We start from the raw sequence: 23,712 nt of genomic DNA on the forward strand, positions 1-23,712 counted from the left end.
AAAGCCACAGAATATACATTCTTCTCATGTGCACCTGGGTCATTTTCAAAGAGAGACCATATATTGGGTCACAAGCAAAGTCTCTTCAAATTCAAGATGATAGAAATCATATCAAGCATCTTCTCAGATCACAATGGCATAAAACTGGAAATCAACTACAATAAAAACAATCCAAAAAAATCAAACACATTGAGACTAAAAAGCATGCTATTAAACAATGATTGGGCTACCAGAGAGATCAAAGAAGAAATAAAAAAACATCATGACAACAAACGACAATGAAAACACAGCAATCCAAAATCTATGGGACACAGTGAAAGCAGTGTTGAGAGGGAAGTTCATAGCTCTACAGGCCTACCTCAAAAAACAAGAAACAATGGTAATAAATTATCTAACCATACAACTCAAAGAGTTACAAAGAGAGCAACAAGAAAAGCCCAGCATATGCCGAAGGAAGGAAATAATAAAGATCAGAGTGGAGATAAATGAAATACAGACAAAAAACAAAACAACAACAACAACAGAATTAAACAATACAAAAGATAAACAAAACCAAGAGCTGGTTCTTTGAAAAGATCAACACTATTGATGAACCTCTAGACAGACTCAGCAAGAAGTAAAGAGAGAGGACCCAAATAAAATCACAAATGATTTAGGTAAACTAACAACTTATCCCTCAGAAATACTAACGATTATGAAAAAATACTATGAACAACTCTATTCCCTCAAAATGGACAACCTAGATGAAATGGACATACATTTTATTAGAAATTTACAGGCTCCCAAAACTCAACCAAGAAGAATCAAAATTCCTGAATAGGCAGATAGCTACCGAAGAAATTGCAACAGCAATAAAAAATTTTCCTGCAAATAAAAGCCTTGGTTTGGACAGCTTTACATGCAAATTCTACCAAGCATTCAAAGAAGAACTAAAACCTATCACCCTCAGACTATTCCAAAAAATACAAGAGGAAGGCACATTTCCAAGCTCTTTCTATGAAGTGGCATTACTAATCCCAAAATCTGATAAAGACACCACAAAAAAAGAGAACTATAGGCCAATATCCTTGATGAACATAGATACTAAAATCCTCAACAAAATTCTAGCAAATCGGATTCAGCAATACATTAGAAAGATCATACATCATGACCAACTGGGATTTATTCTGGGGATGCAAGGATGGTACAATATCCACAAATCAATAAATGTAATACATCACATAAACAAACTGAGAGACAAAAGCACATAATCATATCAATTGATGCAGAAAAAGCACTTGACAAAATCCAACACCCTTTCTTGATAAAAACTCTCACCATAGTGGGAACAGAGGGATTATACATCAACATAATAAAATCCCTATATGACAAACCCACAGCCAACATCATACTCAATGGGCAAAAACTAAACCCATTTCCCCTAAGAACAGGAACAAGACAAGGATGACCACTTTTACCACTCCTGTTTGACATAGTACTAGATGTACTAGCCATAGTGATGAAACAAGAAGAAGAAATAAAAGGCATCCAAATTGGAAAAGAAGAAGTAAAACTCTCCTTATTCGCAGATGACATGATACTATACATAGAAAACCCCAAAGACTCCATCAAAAATCTACTAGACCTAATAAATGAATTTGGCAATGTAGTAGGATACAAAATTAACACCCAGAAATCTATGGCCTTTTTATACACCAATAATGAACTTACAGAAAGAGAAACTAAATAAACAATCCCATTTACCATTTCACCAAGAAAATTAAGATACCTAGGAATAAACTTAACTAAGGATGTAAAAGACCTGTACTTGGAAAACTAAAGGACATTGAAAAAAGAGATGGAGGAAGACATAAACAAATGGACGAACATACTATGTTCATGGATTGGTAGAATCAACATCATTAACATGTCCATACTACCCGAAGCAATCTATAGATTCAAAGCACTCCCCATTAAAATACCAATGCTATATTTCAAATATCTAGAACAAACTCTCCAAAAATTCATCTGGAATAAAAAAAGACCTTGAATAACCACAGCTATCCTGAGAAAGAAGAACAAAGTTGGAGGGATCACAATACCAGACATCAAGCTATATTACCAAGCCATGGTTCTGAAAACTGACTGATACTGGCACAAAAACAGACATATAGACCGATGGAACAGAATAGAGAACCCAGAAATTGACCCAAGCCATTATATTCAACTAATATTTGACAAAGAAGGCAAAAGCATACAATGGAGTCAAAACAGTCTCTTTAATATATGGAGCTGGGAAATTTGGTCAGATACATACAAAAAAAATGAAACTAGATCACCAACTTACACCATACACAAAGACAAACTCAAAATGGCTAAAGTACTTGAATGTAAGATGGGAAACCATAAAAATCCTACAAGACTCCATAGGCAGCAAAATTGCAGACATATGTCGTAGCACTATCTTTACAGACACAGATCCTAGGGCAAGAGAGACTAAGAAGAAAAAGACAAATGTGACTGCATCAAAATAAAAAGCTTTTTCACAGCAAAAGAAACCATCAACAAAACAAGAAAGCCCACTGCATGGGAGAACATATTTGCCAATGTTATCACCAATAAGGGTTTAATCTCCAACATTTACAGGGAACTCATGCAGCTTAATAAAAAAGAAGATAATCCAATAAAAAAATGGACAAAGAACCTAAATAGACACTTTTCGTAGGAGGACATTCGGAAAGCCAAGAGACACATGAAAACATGCTCAAACTCACTAATCATCTGAGAGATGCAAATCAAAACAACAATGAGGTACCACATCACATCTGTCAGAATGGCTTTTATCAACAAATCAACAAATGACAAGTGCTGGAGAGGGTATAGAGAAAAAGGAACCTTCCTTCACTTCTGGTGGGAATGCAGACTGGTGCAGTCATTGTGGAAAACAGTATGGCATTTCCTCAAAAATTTAAAAATGAAACTGCCATTTGGCCCAGTAATCCCACTTCTAGGAATATATCCCAAGAAACTAGAAACTCGAATCAGAAAGGATATATGCACCCCTATGTTCATAGCAGCACAATTCACCATACCTAAGATTTGGAAACAGTCTAAATGCCCATCAGCAGATGAGTGGATTAGAAAGCTATGGTACATCTACACAATGAAATAGTACGCTGCTATAAAAAAAAGAATTCTTGCCATTTGCAGCAGCATGGATGGAACTGCAGAGTATTATGCTATGTGAAATAGGCCAGTCAGTGAAAGAAAAATACCATATGATAATACTCATTTATGGATAATAAAGAACATTATAACCTGATGAACAAAAAAATAGATACAGAGGCAGAGAAGCATCGAACAGACTGTCAAATTACAGCAGGAAGGCTGGGGAGGGTTATGGGGGGAGGTAAGAGATCAACCGAAGGACTTGCATGCATGCATAAAAGCATAACCAATGGACATAAGACACTGCGGGGCGGGGGGAGGTGAGGGCATGTGCCGGGGGGTACTGGAGGCTGGGGAAGGTCAATGGAGAAAAAAAGGAGACATATGTACTACTATTTGTAATACTTTAAATAATAAAATAAAATAAAATAAATATTGCTATGAGAGATGTTTGAGATTTTACTGCCTATATTTTCTTCTAGGATTTTTATCATTTTTCGACCTACTTTTAAATTTTTTACACATTTTCAATTTATTCTTGTGTATAGTGTAAGTTGGTGGTCTAGTTTCATTTCTTTTTCTTGTACCTGTCCAATTTCCCAAAACCATTTGATGAAGAAACTATCTTAATTCCATTGTATGCTCTGGCCTCCTTTGTCAAACATTAATGGACCATAAAGTCGTGGGTTTATTTCTCAGCTCTCTGTTCTTTTCCACTGATCTATATGCCTGTTCTTATGCCAGCACCAGGCTGTCTTTATTACAATGGCTTTGTAGTTTAGTTTGATATCAGGTTAAACTTTGCTATTGCACAACTGCTAAATTGAAGCTGTACAGGAATATAGATGTTGACATTTCAGAAATACAACTTTACTCTGCAAAGGGCACCACTCATATTCATATCTTCACATTACCTTTACTCACCCAAGACTCCTGTGCCTACCTCACCCATCTCTAGCTGATTATTTTGCATTTGCTGTTTAAGTTTGTAACTGCTGTACTAAGCTGTGAATATTTTGAGAACAAAAATCATCTCTTAATAAATTCAATGTGGCTGATGCATAATAGGAACAAGTAAATATTTGCAGAATCTAATTATCTCTATTATTACCCTTTATATTTATAGCTTAATACATTGGAATCATACAAAAGAATGATTTTATGCAAAGTTTTATTACATAGGAATTTGCATTATCATACATCAGTATTCCCTGGAGAGTTTTCTAAAACAGTGGTTTCTATGTCTTACTCTCAGTTTGTGAATCTGCGGGTTGGGCCCTCAAATTTTCATTTCTAACAAGTCACCAGGTGTTAATCCTGGAAAAACACTCTCATTTTAAAGTAGAAACAAACAGAATATTAGTGATACATCATACCAAAAAACAAAGAAAAAACAAACAAATAAGTAAACAGTATAATCAGAAATGTTTTATTTTAGAAATCTGTTAGGTGAACCAGTTTCATTAATATATTTTCTCTAAAATGAGGTATCTTAATAAATAAAATAAAAAGAAGAAATTTAGTATTCTGCAGAGGTTATTTATAGAACCATTATAGCAAAAGAGGATACATTAATGATTCTAAGGAATTTTCCACCAAAGTTTTGTGCCAGAGTATATTTTTCCTTTTGATTTTACTCTTACCTGGCCCACAGTAAGGAGAGGTAAGTTAATCCAGATGTCATCTCTTTAACCAAACTACTAAGAACAAGACTGTTATGGATAATTCAAATCTATGAAGAACCTATAAATTTAACATTTATTCATTTAAAGATTATTGTCATTATGCTTTGAATCAAGAGGATTTAAATGGAAAACCCTTAATTTTAATATCCTCAACAATTTTTCATGCACAACTTTGATTGCTAATGTCAGTAAGCTGAAAAATGCCTAAAAGTTGGACAGCAAAAAGTAAGAGAACAGCCTCAGTAATCCACAAACAAAGCATTGAGACTCTGATTAATGAAAAGCAGCTCTTCCAGATAAATCAACATAATTTTAAATAACTTTTTTAGTTCTCTTTTTTGGCTTTTGTTTTGACTTCTGCATAACTACACAATAAGTCACATCTATTTGCACCTGTAGTCTTTCAAATATTTGAGGATAGTTATATTTTCTCCTGGTCTTCCCCTCTTTAAAATTAGCATCTTCAGTTTCTTGAGACTTGCATTATATCATATATTTTTAGATGCCAGTTCATTCCTGTTTTATTTTTAAAATAAGGGACTATCAGATGAACATAGTAGATATGGTCTGATTAGTGTAGAAGAAGTAGGGCTCTTAACTTTCTTTTTTTTAGATGTTAAATTTTCTTAATGTAGTTTAAGCCTCAATTGTATTGTTTAACAGCTATGGTATGCCAACTCATATTAAATTTATAATTTTTTAGTATAAAAATCCCCACCTTCAATATTTATTTACTATCCTTTAATTCTACACCTGATTTTTGTAAACCTAAAAATAAGATGTATTGTTTAGGTCTGTTTTGTTTATATATTGAGTCTTTTGAGATCTTTGAAATATTGGTTAATATCCATGCTTTTATTATTCCTCCCAGATTATTTTCACCTATAAATGCAATAATCACAGATAAATTCTGAACAGGATATGTATGGATACCTAACACATGGTACTAAAAGCATATATGATTTCTGAATACTTGTTACTCTAGCCTACACTACACAACTTATGCTTTCCTACATCAATTTATTGAATAAAGCTTCACTGAGTGCCTATTACATGACAAGTGCCGTTATAGGTACTAGGATTATAACAGTAAATAAGCGAAATAAAGTCCTTACTACATGGGGAAAAGTAAAATAAACAAGTATGCAAATTGTGTGATTTACCATAGTGATATGAGAATAGTAATGCACAGCAATAAAGTAGAAGAGATGGAGTGATTTGGGAATGTTATTTTAAATAAATTGATCCATGAAGACACATCTGAGGGGCTAAATATAACAGACAACTAAAATTGAAGAAATATGCTAGTAAAGATATGGGGAAGAGTTTCCCAAGAAGGCATAGCTAGTGTCTGAAGAGGGAATAGGTTTTATAGGAAGGAGTAGAGGCAAGCTTAAGGCCAATGTGGCACAGTGAAACAAAGCAAAAACAAGTGGTGGGAAGTAAGTCATAACAAATATTCAGGGCTTGATTGTTAATGTAATGGGAAACATTTAGAAGGCTTTAAACTGGAGGAGTGATATGATTCAACTTTATAAAGACTATTTTGTATGCTCTTAAGGTAAAGTATTAAAGAAGGACAATGGTAGACAATAAAAAACCATATAAGATGCTTTTGTATTTGTTCAAGCTAGAGTTGATAGTGACTAATTAGTATAGTAGTGATGGAGGAAGTAAGTAGTGTTCAGATTTGGGACATATTTTGAAGGAGTCACCTATAGAACTTACTGATGACTTGGATATGGAGTATGAGGGGAAAAGAAGAATGAGCAACTACATGAATTTAATTATCTTTTTATACTGTGGTTTCATATATGTCTTCTCTTGTCAGTTGGACTACACATTTTTCATGGGTAAGGACCATGCCCTGCTTTTGCTCTCAAATCAACCAAGTTCAAGATATGCAGTGGTTCATAATGAATGTGTTAATCCATCATAGGTATGTCATCTCTGAATCTGCACTTTCACCTTTATCATTCCTTCTTTAAAATGTCTAAATTTTAATCATTTATCTTCATTTCTGCTCCTAATATCCTGATATAAGCCCAAGTTTTCTAGAAGCTGGATTACCACAACTGTCTGGACTATCTCACTCTAGTTGATCTGATTCAATTGAAAACTGATGACTGAATTATCACTTTGCAATTGAATCAGATTGAAGATCAACTAGAGTTTGCATTCAGACATTCCATCAACAAGTGCTTACAGATTGTTCTAGTTTGTGTCTAGAAGTCTTCTAGATGGCAGGAATATAATAATAAGCAAAACAGATCCCAAAATCCTACCTTCACTGAGCATATATTTGCAATGACTAAATATAGAGTATATTTAGGCAATAAGTGTTATGAATACAAATAAAATAGAAGGAGTTATAGAGAGGTATAAGCAATGCTGAAAAGATCATAATTTGAAATAGGGTTATAGTGCAATTTCTTTAAAATTTTAAATAGGTTACGTTTAAAGAAGTTACATAACTTCTTTAAAATTGTTACATTTAAACAAATTAAATGCTAATTTTAAAGAGGTTGCATTTGAGCAGAGACTTGAATCAAGTGAGAGAGTTGGTCATTCAAAGACAGAGGGAGCAACAGTGCAAGGCCCTGATGTGGACATGAGCTTAATTTGTTTGAGAAATGGAGAGAAGGCCAGTGTGATTGGAAAGTGAGTGAATGGCAGGAGGTGAGGTCAGAAAAGTGGCAAAGGCCAGATCATTCAGGACCTTTGGGTTATGATAAGAAGCTTGCATTTTATAGTATATATGAATGGAAGACGTTGGATATTCTGGAGGTAGGCATGATCTAACTTATCCTTTTAAAAAAATCACGCTAACTGCTCTAATTGACAGTAGTAGAATATTGAGGAACCCTGATTTTAGGACCATTGGTGGCTTTTAATAAAATCAAAGTTCTTGCCTACTTTAAAAGCTTTTATTATCAGTCTGTCTTATTTTCCACTAGTCCTAATCATATGCCCTCTATTTGTCACATCATATATATCTATAGTTTTTACTTTTACCTCTTTCTTTCCCTTTATGACAGTGATTTTTATCCTCTCCTATCCACCATTCAAGACCATTTCAAGCTTTAACTGCAGCATAGAATGCTGCCCCAGCTATAATCACTGCACTGATGTCTCCAGTCATTAAGTGATGTAGCTTGTCTGTAGCTCATGACTGAGCACATTATCATGTCCTTTATTTTATTGTTGTGAATATTCAATCTGTGCTAATCTTGTTTTCTGAATAATGTTGCAAATTCTAAAATAGCAGAGGACCAATACATTCTACAGCTCTCATTACATCCAACAAATTTTGGGACTGTATCAGGTGAGTGTTAAAGGAGATAGCATATGGCTTGAGTTTTTTTGTTTTTGTTTTTTTTGTTTGTTTTGTTTTGTTTGTTTTCTGTAATGGTGCAATGGTGATCACTCAAGTAACTTCTGGGAGAAGAGAGATTGAGTTAAGGTGAACAGAATCCATAATTTTAATTTCTTGCTTCAGTAGTCAGAGTGAAAAGGTCACATAAAACAGTGCACTATCACTTATTGACAAATTCAAAAGCTTGATGAACACTTTCTTGACTTTAGGAATACTGACTATATAACTGTCAATTCAACATTAACCACAACAGACTATAATTTCTATATGTGTTCATTTGATTTTGGCAGCTTTCAATAATTCTGCTGAAAGTGAATCTCAAGTTGTAAGACCAGGCAGCACCTGCTCAAATGGCTGGCATATAACTACTACAGGGATGCTGGGCATTCACAGATATTCAGGAAGGGAGAGGTACAGAGAGGCTTAGCCTTGCACTCAGCTCAGAGGTGCAGGGAAGAAGCAGTTCCACTGCAAGCAGCCATCTCCACTCCTCCTCCCTACTCCTGGGTCTGGGCTGGGGCCAGGGACTGTCCGGAGCTGATCTCGGGCTCCCATTGGCCGCTGTCTTTTGTGACGTCACGATCATGATGAGAATTGATGATCGGACACGCTGATTTCATTGTGTGAAGAGGCAGTGGAGACCCAGGAAAAATCTCGCTGAATCCGCCGGCCCCAACAGTGGCCTGATCTGGGATCCTTGATCTCTCCCGTGACTGCATCACGCCCGAGGTAAGCACCCAGATTGGGTGGATATGAAGGGCGAAGGAGGGCAAGCAACGCACCTAGCTAATGCTCTGCCCCGTGGGGGGACTGTAGGTTCAGAGGCCTAATGAGGCTGACAACAAACTGATGGGGGTTTGGGGGAGCTAACTGCCTCTATTCCCTGAGCGAAGGCTGAAGGCAGCTTGAGGTTCCAAATGAGCTGAGAATAGCGATACAGTGGGCATTGCCAGAAAGCAAAGGACCTTGCTCCGAGATAAGGCGACTTTGGGGACAGATAAGGCGACTTTGGGGACGAGCTTCTGGCCCCGGAATAGGAAGAAGTGGCGCCTCTGCCTCGGAAGAAAGGAGTGGTGGTGGTAGTAGTGGTGGGATGAATTGTATCACTTCTAGATTTCACTGGACAGTAGATTTCTCATAACCCTACTCAAATGCACTGAGGGTGCTGCGCCTGCGCACTAACAACTTGGAGGGGGCAGTTCTAGGCGAGGAGAATAGGCTTGGAGTATGCGCAAGCGCTTTTAACATTTCGCTGGAAGGGGTGGGGTTTGGCTCTGTCTGGGCAGAATAAGGGGAGGGTTAGGGGTTGGCCCTGTGATGTTACAAGTGCCAGTTGATGAAGAGGAATCTTCCAGTTACTTTTTAAACTGGCCTACTGAGTATACCCAGACCCAAAATGGGCCTGATGAATTTAAGAAGGCAAATTCTTAATCTACAGATATCAGGTTTGGAATAATGCAAAGAATTCGGAGAGGCATTTGTGGAATATAAACTACTGAGATGAGAAACAATTTGGAGAAAAAAAAACACATTATTTATTCAAGTGAATCAAACTTTTATTCTTCAAGGAATTCTGATTTGGAGTGCCACTCAGTGATTGTGAAACAAACTCTTTGGAGAGAATCAGAGTGAGGTCCATTTTGAAGACTCAGAATAAGACATTTTTCTTGTCTTTTGTTTTTCTTTTTGGAACTATCTCTTATAAAGCCTTGGTCTCTGTTTCAGGTTTGGTGCTAAGTCCTTCTTTCTTCTTCCTCTGTGTCTCTGCTAGAACCACCAATGGCAAATTCTATTTTGAGAGACCACATCCAACTCCCCTTCATTGGGAGAGGCTGCATTACTCAGAAACTGTGAGAAACAACCTGCCCACCTCTCCTTGGTACATAAATTGCACAGTAGTGTTAATTTTGCTCTACTCTTTGATCAAAATGAGTTGAGTATTTCACAGCAAAATCTGGATTTTTCTCCATTTCTCATAGTTAAGGGGTTATCAAGTCCTGGGGAATTTTCCTTTGAAAGACTTCTGCTACCATTTTTCTCTTATCACCACCCATCCAGTCACATAAGGAGCTTCCTAGTCAGCCTTCCCTTGTGTGCCAAATCCCTAATTCATCCTGCCAGACTAATGGTCCATGAACACTTCTTTCATCAAGTCATTTTTCTTCACCAAAATAATATTGGTTCTCTATAATCTATTTTTCCAAGCCCAATTCCACTTGGATTGAAAATGGCTTTATAATCTGGTTTCATTGTATCAGAGGTACCTTATTTTACTTTATTCTTCACTGCATGACTGTCCTTAATGTCCCCTAAACAGTTTACCTCCAGAATTTTGCTCCTTACACCACTACCATTTTCTTCACCTAGGATGCCCTCTCTTCTGCTTATTCACATTTACCCACTTTGGAAACTTATCTCAAGTTACACTTCTCCAAAAGTACCTTCCAAGTCAAACCCAACCCTTATTAAGCTCAACTTTTCCAGAACTTTTACATTATTTCTTACCTTTGCCATTTTCTCAGTTTGCTTTATTTTCTTCTAATGTACTTGTGTGTATGTGTGTGTGTGTGTGTGTTAGACTAGACTTCTCAACTGCATTTTAAAGGCCTTATTAAGAGTTGAGACCATGCTATCTACTTCTTTATCTTCTGCCCACAGCGCCTGGGTCTGGATGAGTATTTGAAATATCTGCAGCCATATATAGTCTTTGTTGCCCATTGCTTAGGAATTGAGAAACAAAGCAATATATATCTATATCTATATATCTATATCTATATCTATATCTATATCTATATCTATATCTATATCATCTATATCTATATCATCTATATATTCCCAAAAATGTATACACACTTTAACAACTGATAGCTTTATATAGTGGGTGGCCTCCAAATATATTCTATCCATATAAACAAAACCAAAGGATCATTATCCCAGAAGTGGTTCTCTCTATAATTTTTTCAGTTACAAAAATACTAAGACTTTTTATTTTTTCTAGATTTCTTTTATATGACATTGCATTATGTATCTTATTTTAAAACCTAGTAATTATTCACTCTTTTTATTGCAATATATTTTACAACTGCTGCTTTATACTATCACTTATAGTTCTCATTTGTATGTCTCTTGAACCAGAGATATTCATTGCAATGGTTGCTATAAATGCTATTATATAATATATCAGTTGTCAATTTTTCTATCCCTTGGGCTTCAAACTGCATTGTTTGCTCCACAGAGCTGTTTTATTTGAAAGAATGCATGACCATTGTTTAAAATAGAAATTTTTAAATATATTTTACTTTGAATGCTGCTTCACTTGGAGGCACCATACCAGTATTACATCAAGGTTTGTGGTCTAAGAACATGGATGAAAAGGAGTCCAGAAGGGTATTGGAACATGTAAATTTAAAAATCATTGTTATAGATTATTGTAAGTGAACTATGAATGTTATTTACTATAAATGAAAAATTCTTTCCCTCTGTTTTTTTTCTCTTATTACCTACATTATATGAATCCCTCCAAAGCATTTTAGCTTGTAGCCAGCTTGCATAGGAATTAATAAGAATTACCTAGACATTTACATGCAGACCAATAGATAACACTGTTCAAAGGTAGGATACTCTAGACAGACTATAATGCTTAAAAATGTGCTCCTTACTTTAGAGACCTTAAAATAAAATATGAAAAATATAAGAATGTAATGTTTGTATTTTTAAGGTTTATTTTACAATTCCTTTCTGAATGAGAGAATGACATTGGGATTTCTCACTTAAGTTGTAAATTTGAGCTGATAGAGATTTTCTAATGATAAGCCAATTTCCCCATTTTACATAGGACACTGAAGCCCAGAGCAATGAAGTACCTTACCAGCATTAATGAGTGCCAGAAATTGTGTTGACCACTTTATATATGTTATCACATTTAAACTTCACAACATTCATAGGAGATCGTTTCTGGTATGGTTTTCCATTTTACAAAATAGGGGGAAAAAAGGCTCAAAGTAATTGACTTTCCTGGAACCACATAGTTACAAAATGTCACAGGATACAAACATAGGTAGGTCTATTTGACTTTTAATCACCAAGCTGTACTTGACCAAGTTAATATGCAATGATTTTTTTGGCAGAGCTTTGGTGAGGATCTAAATCCCTGGAGACCCAGCCTAATGAGTGTGTGTGTGTGTGTGTGTGTGTGTGTGTGTATGGGTGTGTGTGTGTGTTTTATACCATAATGTTTTCCATGAAACCAATACTATTTCTAAAAAATCAGTCATTTCTGACCTTTACCAAATAGTGTATACCTACATTTCTTTTTAGGTATTTTATTAAAATACTCCCTGTTAGTCTTGGTTGAAAAAGATGGCATGAAATTGTATATAAAATGTGTTGCTAAAAATTTGTGCACTGGGCCCCTAGTCCTATATAATAAAGAGGTAATATGCAAATTGACCCTTACACCCTCACAAGATGGCTGCCTATGACCAGGGGGACGACCAAATGACTGAACAGCAGGCTGCATGGGATGACCAGGCTGGCAGGGGTTTAGTGAGGGATGACCAAATGACTGAATAGCAGGCTGCATGGGGTGACCAAATGACCAAAGAGCAGGCTGTGTGGGGCGACCAGGCTGTCAGGGGGGACAGTTGGGAGTGAGATCAGGTCAGCAGAGAAGGGCAGTTGGGGGAGACCAGGCCTGCAGGGGAGGGCAGTTGAGGGGAACCAGGCCTGCAGGAGGGGCAGTTGGGAGCAACCAGGCAGGCAGGCAGGTGAGCAGTTAGGAGCCAGCAGTCCTGGATTGTGAGAGGGATGTCCAACTGCCGGTTTAGGCCCACAGGCAGTCGGACATTCCCTGAGGGGTCCCAGATTGAAGAAGGTGCAGGATGGGCTGAGGGACACCCCCCATGCACGAATTTTGTGCACCAGGTCTCTAGTGAAATATAAATGACAGATTAAAGTGACAGTTTCTAAGAACAGATTTACTATAGCAATCCTTTTTTTATTGTTAACAGTATTACAGATATTTTTCTCCCCCAACTTTGCTCCCCTCCACTCAACCTCTACCCCACCTCAGGCCGTCATCACACTATCACCTGTGTCCATGGGCTATGCATATATGCATAAATGTTCTTTGGTTAATCTCTTTCCTTCACCCCCAGCTCTACCTCTCTTGAGATCTGTTAGTCTGTTCCATGTATCCATGTCTCTGGACCTATTTTGTTCATTTGATTCCACATATAAGTGTGATCATGTGATACTTGTTTTTCCCTAACTGGCTTATTTCACTTAGCATAATACTATCTAGTCCATCCATTCTGTTGCAAAGGGTAAGAATTCCTTCCCTTTTACAGCCACGTATTATTCCGTTGAGTAAATGTACCATGGCACCTTTATCCACTAAATCTTCTGATGGGCACTTGGGCTGATTCCAGATTTTAGCTATTGTAAATAACACTGCTATGAATATAGAGGTGCACATATTCTGATTGGTGTTTTGGGATTCTTAGGTAATATTCCCAGAAGTGGGATTGCTGGGTCAAATGGCAGTTCTTTTACACCTGTTAAAATTTCACTAAGTTCAATTCCCAAAACTACCCTGACTTCTCCCCCTCCTATAGGTTATTTTTGAAAGGACAAGGTTCAAGCAATTTGTTTATTTTTGATGTATAGTTATTCTGATGTTTTACTTGCTCTTAGCATATGATTTATAGTTATTTGTCTTTCTGTATTTGTTCATTTGTTTTTCAAGTAAAAGCTTTCTTCTTAGCTTGAGAACAATCTGATCTCTTGTGTTTCATGTTTCACCTAATTCACAAATAAAGGTGGTGCTCTGAAAAATAAAAGTATAACACAAAAACTTTTTTTCCCATTAAGTTCAAAGTGTTGTTCCTTCTTAAATTTGGCTGGGAGCTTCTCAGGTGTAATCTGAAACCTCACCAGTCCCCATCCCCACACTAAGTAAGTCAGGGAGAGACCAAAAAAGAGGCAGACCTTTTCAGATTGGAAGGGGGTAGCTTTAACAAACAAGAAACTTTACTTAGCAGGGTTATCTTGGGTGGCTGTAAGATTACTAGATTTGATGACTGATATTTCTGCACCTGCCTGTCAAAATCTTAGGAGTTTATATAGAGGCCTTAACAGAGTTCAATCATGTACCCAGTTCAGATAGCCTCAATATCACATTTATGTCTCAAAAATGTATCCTGGGAGCAGCTTCAGTGAGCTCAAAGACAAGCAAAATGTACATTCAAGAATAGAGAAAGGGGTGTGGATTCTTTAATTGCCAAGTCCAGGTCAAGAGTCAAGTTGTCAGTCGTGTGTTCTGATGACCTCCCTTAAAATTTGATCCTTTTTGGAATGTGTCCTGAGTGGTCATCATGGAGCTTTATTAACATGTAGGTGGCTCATTTGGTGGATATCTGACTGCATTAAAGGCAGATTCCATATCAACAATACAGGCACATGTAAGAGAAAACACGTTTTTCCATGAAGAGCCCTATTATTTGAACCATTGATTTGCTAAGTTCCTTAGAGTGAGATTCAGATCACTCAGCGTGTTCACTTGTGTTTTTATGTGATTTAATAAAGATGACACATTAACAGATTCATCAGGTATGAACACAAAACTTTCAATAATGTCCAAGACCATTTTATTTTATAGGACTTTTTTTTTATTAGAAACTTGCCATGGGTGTCAGTGATTTATGAGCCAGGACATAGAAAATAGTAAGGATTACTTCAGACTCTTGCAGGAGGACCCAAATATCTTGACCCTACAGGGTTCTTCATGGTCATTCGTCCCTGGGTTTGCCATTGTCCAAGCTATAGGGTTAATCTCTTTAGAACAGCCTACTGTCAGTGCAAAGGGTTAAAGACCAGGGCTCATGAGTGATCATTAACCAAACAGTTCTGATTTCAGCACATTGGCTGCTATGGTTCATTCTGTTCTGAAACTTGCCACCTGGAGAAATGCTGTGCACACTGATAGTCCCTATTGCTCTATGGGGGCATATTGGTTTTTGTCCCCTTCCTTTTGTCCTGCCACAGCATCCATACATTTTGGAATCTCAGACACATCTAACTTAAAACATAGCATTGTTTGGAACATGCTTAGAGCTTCAATATGCCTCACAAGTATTTTTGCCTTCTCAAAGGTGGCTTGTCACTCTGATCCCCAGTCCATATGTCCCTCACCCCTTTTTAGCCAAGCGTCATAAAGGACAGAGAAACTGTACCAGGTTGGGAATAAGAGTCTTCCACAACTGCAAAATCACTACAAAGACTTGCATCTCTTTCACAGTCTTGGGGGTTGGGTAAGTTTGCACTTTATCCAATACAACTTCTGGGACAAAACACATCTTACCTGACTAATGGAGTCCCAAAACATTAACGTGGTGTTTGGGCCTTGAATTTTCTGTGGATTCGTCACCCATATTTTATCTCACAGATGTTCCAGCAAAACCGTTAGTGTCTGGAAGCAGAAGCAAGTCTTCAAGTGTTAACATTATATCATCAATGTAATGGTACAATTTTACTATACAGTGCAGAAAAAACAGGGACAAGTTTCAGAGACTCTTCAGGGACTGAAGAAAAAAAAGGTTCTTTAAAAATATGAACTGCTGCAGGCAACACAAACTGATATATAAAAGAGCTACATCCCATGACATATTTTTAGGCTGTGCAGTTAGCCTTGGGAAACACTTGAAAGATTCATTATTGTCCCTTCCAGAGGAAAGCAAATTGATCTGTTATAAGAAACCTGTACTTGTCAGAGTCTTCCCATCAATCTCCTGGAAACCGAAGCACATTTATAGGAACACTTTTGAAAAAGCATCAGGTAAACCAATTAGTGTCTGCAAATGACAAAACTTAAAAATGGTATTGGTTAAATATCTGATGAGAGTTCACATACACAAACGAAAATGATGCAATTGACAAGTAAATCTAGTTATTTTTAAATATATATGTAAAAATTATGACTGATAACTTTATGCCAGGACATATCTGTTTTTAAGGAATTTCATAAAAATATACCCAATAGGAAATTTAACATTACTTTATTTTTTTTTAAATATATTTTATTGATTTTTTACAGAGAGGAAGGGAGAGGGATAGAGAGTTAGAAACATCGATGAGAGAGAAACATCGATCAGCTGCCTCCTGCACACCCCCCACTGGGGATGTGCCCGCAACCAAGGTACATGCCCGGAATCGAACCCGGGACCCTTCAGTCCACAGGCCGACGCTCCATCCACTGAGCCAAACCGGTTTCGGCTAACATTACTTTATATATGAGACTAGAAGCCCGATGCATGAAATTCGTGCAACAGTAGGCCTTCCTTCCCTGGCTGCCTGCACCGGCTTCCCTCTGGCACCGGGGACCCAGGTTTCCCTCCAGTTTCCAGCTTGGTCCAGAAGGTTGTTCAGAAGGACTTCTGGCCTAATTAGCATATTACACTTTTATTATTATATATTGCTTTCCATAAAATTTAACATATTCAAAGTTACATAGTTGTAAGCAAAACTTAGCTCTTTTAATAGAGAAGACTCCGTTTTCTTAAGTAGTCAAAGACGTAATGAAAACAAGACATGTACTTTGTTTTTAGGCAGCTTACATTTAAAGTAAAGAAAAACCTTTGTTTATAATTTCTTATTAAGAGGAGACAAATAAGCTAAGAACTCCTTGTCTTTTTAAAAGAGAGAAAACCAAATCCTTATTTTGTAGTAGTGTCATTTGATATTAAGAGTCTCCTTTTTTTTCTTTTTAAATTAAATCAATTTCAATTTTAGCTTGACCACACATAAAATTACTTTTTAAGCGTCCTTTTCTATAAGTCTTCTTCTACTTGTTATATCTAATTAGGATTTGTTCTATTTTTCTCCTTTCTTATTCTGGAACAATACTTTTATTTTAGAACAAAATTACTTTCTCTTTTCCCCTTCACTTGAAATGCATCTCCATTCCTCATACCTTCTACCAGAAACACATATCCTACTTTTTATATACAGTCATTTTTTTATCCTTATTCTAATAATTTTGTAAAAACAAAAGTAAACAAAACACAAAAAAAACTTCAGCTCTTTTATGTATAAGTGTTGGCTACTGCAATTTGTATTTTTTAAAGCCTTTTATTATTCAGTCTCTGGACAATGTTTTGGTTATCTGCTGGGATGTTTACATTTTAAAAACATGGTAAGACTTTCAACTTCAAAGAATAGAAAAATAATGTAAGGTTTGTCCTAGGCATTTTGGGGATAATTGTTATTTTAAAATTTCCTTTGTATTAGGAATATGATGGCATGTGGCAGTTTATCTCTTTACTCATCAATCATCACAACATCCTCCTCTTCATTTAATCACTTTTCCAGAGTTTCCACTTCTTAGATTCCATCTCTTAGTTCTAATCAGGCTTTCTCAAATACTTTCTGGATGTTAATCTACAGCATTTTTTGTCCTCCTACTTTTGCAAAACATCACTCTAAGTTCTCAAATTTATTATCTTACTCTCCTACTTTAGCTGCCAGTCCTGAAGCTAGCAAAGTAGTGAATAACCACATGGCCTCTGATCTCAGATCTTCTTTCAACTTTCTAACTTGAATTTTAACTTCTATTTGGGCATTAGTGACCAGCTGAAATGTTCAGAGTAGAGGCTAACCCACTGTGGCAATCATTTGTTTTCCTTCTTTGCCACATTGTTTGTTCCTCAAACAAGTGCCTTCAAGCAACTGGTGTTTTTGTGGTGTCCCAACAGTGGCATAGCAGTCCATAAGCACCTGTTATGTAAGCCATCCTTCCCCACATAGATGTCAATGGCTAATGTGGGATTTGTCCCAGAGGTGCCTCTTTCCCAAAGCCCATTTCTTCTTTCTCCTGGTTGGGTCACCAATTGTTGCTTCACAGACCATGTCTGGAGTTCCTCAGGTATAATGAGAAACTGGCTCCTATGTGCAGATGACAGGGAAAGACAGAAGAAAGGCAGATCACTCCAGATTTGGAGATGGCAGTCTTCATAAACAAGGGGATTTACTTACTAGGCTTGCCTTGGTTGGCCTTAACTGAATTCAGTCATCTACCTACTCTAAATAATCTCAATGCAATATTTCTATCTCAAAGCTGTATCCTTGAAGCAGTTTCTAATATCGAGGAAAGTAAGCAAAATGCACATTCCAATGACAGAGGGGAGGATGAGGAGCCTCCAATTGTTAGGGTCTAGCTCCTGGGTTAGGTTGTGGCCATATCTTATGATGACTTCCCCTAATAGGGTCAGTTCATTATTCTATACTGAATTAAACTTTGGATAAATAAAACACTGTTAAATAACTTAGTTTTTAATAGAAGAATTCTACTACTTTAATATGCTATACTGTTATTTTTAATATTAAGCTTACATTAAAAATTATGAGGAGGCACCTGCATACATGGGCATGATAACCATTGGTATCATGCATAATTTTTGCATTCTCCAAATTTTTAAAAGATCAAGCTCTTATTACCTAGAAGGGATCATAAAAAAGGAACTTTTACCATTTGCAACAGCATGGATGGAACTGGAGAGCATTATGCTAAGCGAAATAAGCCAGTTGGAGAAAGATAAATATCACATGATCTCACTCATATGTGGGATATAATGATCAACATAAACTGATGAACAAAAATAGATCCAGACACAAATTGCTGGGGAGGAGGGGGTTAGAGATCAACCAAAGGACTTGTATGCATGCATATTAGCATAACCAACAGATACAGACACTGGGGCGGTGGGGGCTTGCTAGGGGTTGGAAGGGCTGAGCGGCAGGTCAATCAGGGAAAAAGGAGACATATGTAAAACTTTAAGCAATAAAAAAGATTAGTCTCTTTTTACATGATTATAATAACAATAAATAATTTCTTCATTTGAGGTTTATTATAGAGGCCTAGTGCATGAAATTCATTCACTGGTAGGGTCCCTAGTGGCTGGTGGCAGCTAGCCGGGTACTCCCTCTCTTCCTCCAGTCGCCTGCAGTCAGCCAGGGCCTCTCTCCCTTTCCCTGGCCACCCTGTGCCCTGGTTGAACTCTCAGAAGAACTCCTGAGGAGACAATTTGCATACTACACTTTTATTATATAGTATGATGTGGGGTGGCTTGGTGTATATTATTCCTTGTAAGATTTATCAGTTGGTTATAAAAATGTTAACTATTAACCAAAATAGCTTTCACATGGAACATTATAGTTTACCAAGAATATACCCCGGTAATTCATTATGTGAATAAGGGCAGGAGAGGTTTTATAGCCCATCTTCTAGATGAAACTGAGAACCAAGACATCGATTATTTCTCTTAAGGCCATAAGACTAGCAAGTAATGAAACTTAATAGGAGAGGAGGTGTTCTGACTTTTAATGTAGTGCTCCCACTCCATCATTCCAAAAGGCTACCTGAACTTCTGCTTACAGCCACGATGAAGTAACTGTAATAGGATTTATCCTGTAATCTTAAATATCTACAAAGAAAAACTAATAAAAATACATATGAAATAATGGATTTCAGCTATTTTTCAAAAGGCAGCACAGGACCATAAATCCTGAAAGAAGGGAAACAAATAAGATGAGTCCTGTGATTGTTCCACTGACAGCCTGGAGAAAGTTTCCAGACCACAACCCAGGGAAAGGGGAACTAAGCCCAAAAGTCTCTGAGTTGAAGAGCCAGAGTTTAGATTTCAGGGAGGACTGGATAGCTAGAATTTGAGGGACAGTGTACCAAAGAAGAAAAAGCTCATAGCAGAAAACTACACATTGAGAGAATTCTGGGAATTTGTACAAGGATCCCTCAAGTTTTTGGCTGAATACTGATTAGTGCTGATGTGTGAGTAAACTAGTGAGGACAGGGAAAGATCCACTAGAGATAAGCAGGCAAACATTTCTCAGAGGTCACATAGGACCAGGAATAGAAATATTCCATATTCCTAATAACCAAAATGGAAAACATCATATTTCATGGAATATCTAGAAAGCTCCTCAGAAGGGTATTGCCTCAGTAATGTGGCAAATTAACCCTAAACTAAAGGCTATTCTGGATTTTCTTAACAAAAGCAAACCTCCAAAGAATCTAACTATTCCAAGTAACTTTAAATATATCTCAGAACAAAGCCCACAAGTAGTTAAAGAATACAAAATCATCCACTATTCAGCAATACAATTTGTATTATTTGTAATTAAATGAAAAAATCATCAATCATGCAAAGAAATGGTAAAATACAATCCACAGTATGGTGAAAAAGCAATTATAAAAACAGAATGAATAATAATAGACTAGTATAGAATTAGTAGAAAATAATGTTGAAATAGCTATTATAACTATATTCTTTATGTTCAAGAAAGTACAGAAAAGCAACAACATGATGAGGTACAAAATGGAAGATTTGTTAAAAGATCTAAATTGAAATTCCAGAGACAAAATACAGTATATGAAATTACAAATACAGTGGGTGGTTTTGACAACAGATTATCCATAACAGAAGAAAACATTTGTGAACTTGAATACATACAAGCAGAAATTGTACAAAATGAAAAATACGGGGAAAAATAAAGAGCAAGAGTGAGTTGTGGGGTCATCTTCAACATAACATACACATTTTTGAGTCCTAGAAGAAGTGTAATAATATAGTTAAAAATTTTCCAAACTTGATGAAAATTATAAACCCACATATTTAAGAAGCTCAACAAATTCTAAGAAAAAGAAAGCAGAATAAATGTTTCCATGACATTTCATAATCTAATTGCTGAAATCCAGGAAAAAACAAAAATCTTAAAAGCAGCCAAAGTGAGGTGGGGGAAATCTTATGTATAGGGAAATAAACATTAGAATGATAGGAGGCATATCAATGAAAAAAAATGCAACCTAGAAGACAGTGGAGCAATATTTTTAACATACTGGAAAATAAAAACATTGTTAAACTTGAAATCTATACCAAAATAGCAAAACAAAATAAAGATTTTCTTATTCACACAAAAGGAAAAAAATACATTGCCAGGAGATTACATTACCAAAAATGTTCAAGAAAGTCTGTCAGGCACAAGAAAAATGATACGAAATTAAAATTTGGATGTACACAATGGAATTAAGAGCATTGGAAATAATAAATATGTAGATAAATACAAATGATTTTTTAATTTAAAAATTCACGTTCAAGTGACATTTTTAAAGTAAAAATTTACTGAGTGTTTTATAATATGTAAAACCAAAATGCATAATAAAAACAGCACAAAGGCTAGTAGAAGAGAAATAAAAGTTTACTATTTTAAGATTCTACTGTTACTGCAAGGTAGTATATAAAATACCATGGTAAATTAGCTTGACAATAAGTGAAAAATGTAAACCATGCCCGGCCGGCATGGCTCAGTGGTTGAGCATTGACCTATGAGCCAGGAGGTCATGGTTCCATTCCCAGTCAGGGCACATGCCCAAGTTGTGGGCTCAATACCCAGTGGGGGCCTGCAGGAGGCAGCCGATCAATGATTCTCTCTCATTATTGTTGTTTCTATCTCTCACTCTCTCTTCCTTCCTCTCTGAAATCAACAAAAATATATTTTTTTAAAATGTATGCCATGGTCACTAAAACAACCACTAAAATAAAATGACAACAGGATAATGAGTTAACCTGTAAAATAAAATAAAGTTATAAAATATTTAATTAAACCCAAATAGTCCAAAAGGAAACGAGGAAACAAAGAACTAATAAGACAAGTAGAAAGCAACAAAATTGTAGATTTAAACCCAACCACATTAATTGCAAAATGGTGTAAACATAGTAATTAAAAGGCAAATATTGTCACATTAGACTCTTCCATATAATATCTACAAGTATCCCATTTTAAATACTGTATAAAGAAATAGATAAGTTTAATTAAAATGCCAAATTTGTTTACTTTCTTGTGATTTCAGATTTATTTGTTGAATATACAGTATACATATGCTTGGAAATTATAAAAATAAAGAACAGACTCTAAAAAAAAAAGAAATAGATAAGTTAAACATAAACAAATGAAAAACAATATATCATGAAACAATAATCAAAAAAGCTGACCAGCACGGCCAGGGTGGCTCAGAGGTTGAGCATCAACCTATAAACTAGGAGGTCAGGGTACGATTCCTGGTCAGGGTACATGACTCAATTTCGGGCTTGATCCCCAGTAGAAGATCTGCAGGAGGCAGCCAATCAATGATTCTCTTTCATCATTGATGTTTCTATCTCTCTCCTTCTTCCTTCCTCTCTGAAATCAATAAAATATATTTTTTAAAAGCTGACCACTGTAATATCTGATAAAGATATCAGAGAAAAAATATTATCAGAAATAAAGAAGTTCATATTAATAAAGGGATCAGTTCATTAAGAAAACATAAAAACCCTAAATATTTAGGAACCTATAACAGCTTTAAAATATTTAAAGCAAAAACTGATAAAACAGAAACAGACTAATTATACAATTATATTCAGAAATTACCTCATTTCAGTAATTACTAGAACAAGTAGAGGGAAAATCAATAACTGTTTAAGACTTGAACAATACTCTCAACATACTTGACCTAATTGACTAGTACACTCCACCTTAAAGGAGTAAGGTGCACATTATTTATGTACATATAATTGCTCAACATGAACTATATTTGGGGTCATAAAACAAACTATTGAAAGTTTAAAAATTGAAATCACATCAGGGATGTCCCCTGATCATAACAGGGATTAAACTAAAAATCAATAAAAGAAAGATATCTGGGAAATCTCCAGATAATTAGAAACTAAATAACATACTTGTAAGTTACAAATGGTCAAAGAAGAGCCCCCAAGGGAAATTAAGAAACACTTGGTACTCTGTGAAAATGAATTTGCAACAAATCAAAATATGTGGAATGCAGTTAAATCAGTGCATACAAGTTAATTTAGAGCATTAAAGACATCCTAGAAAAAGAGAAAGTTTGAAAATTTATTATTTTAGCTTCACCACAATGAACTATTACTGGAAGAGTAAATTAAAACCAAAACAAGAAAAAAAGAAAAAAAAAACTCATGTAGACACAGACAACACTTTGTTGATTACCAGAGGGAAATGGGGGTGGGGAGAGATAGAAGAGGGTAAAGGGAGCTAAAATGATGATGGGAGGAAACTTGACTTTACGTGGTGAACACAAAATACAATATACAGGTAATGTATTGTATAATTGTACACCTTAAACCTATATAATTTTATTAACCAATGTCACCCAAATAAATTTAATGCAAAATTAAAACAAAAGCAAGCAACAAGAGAAAAGAACAGAAATGAAATAGAATACAGAAAAAAATAAAGAAATGCAATGAAACCAAAAGCTAGATTTTTAAGAAAAGATTTTCCAACAGAAAAGAGAGATGACACAAATTAGCATTATCAGTAATGAGGGAGAAGGCATCACCACAGACTAAACAGACATTAAACTATATATCTGTGGTCTATTAAATTTATGCCTACAAATTAAACAACTTAAAAGAAATG

General features: G+C 35.9%; 1 protein-coding gene across 3 annotated transcripts in view; it reads left to right on the top strand.

Moving 5' to 3' along the window:
- Nucleotides 1-8,783: 8,783 nt before the first annotated feature.
- HDX (highly divergent homeobox) overlaps nucleotides 8,784-23,712 on the top strand; it is a 175,187-nt gene continuing 160,258 nt past the window's right edge. For 2 of the 3 annotated variants that reach the window (XM_080652344.1, XM_080652345.1), the window contains exon 1: nucleotides 8,784-8,937. The gene's annotated coding sequence lies outside the window, so the exon portion shown is untranslated. The remainder of the gene's footprint in view (nucleotides 8,938-23,712) is intronic. The other variant, XM_080652346.1, reaches the window with a different exon arrangement.

The sequence above is a fragment of the Plecotus auritus genome, assembly GCF_963455305.1.
Source record: "Plecotus auritus genome assembly, chromosome: X".
In the NCBI taxonomy this organism is placed as follows: Eukaryota; Metazoa; Chordata; class Mammalia; order Chiroptera; family Vespertilionidae; genus Plecotus; species Plecotus auritus.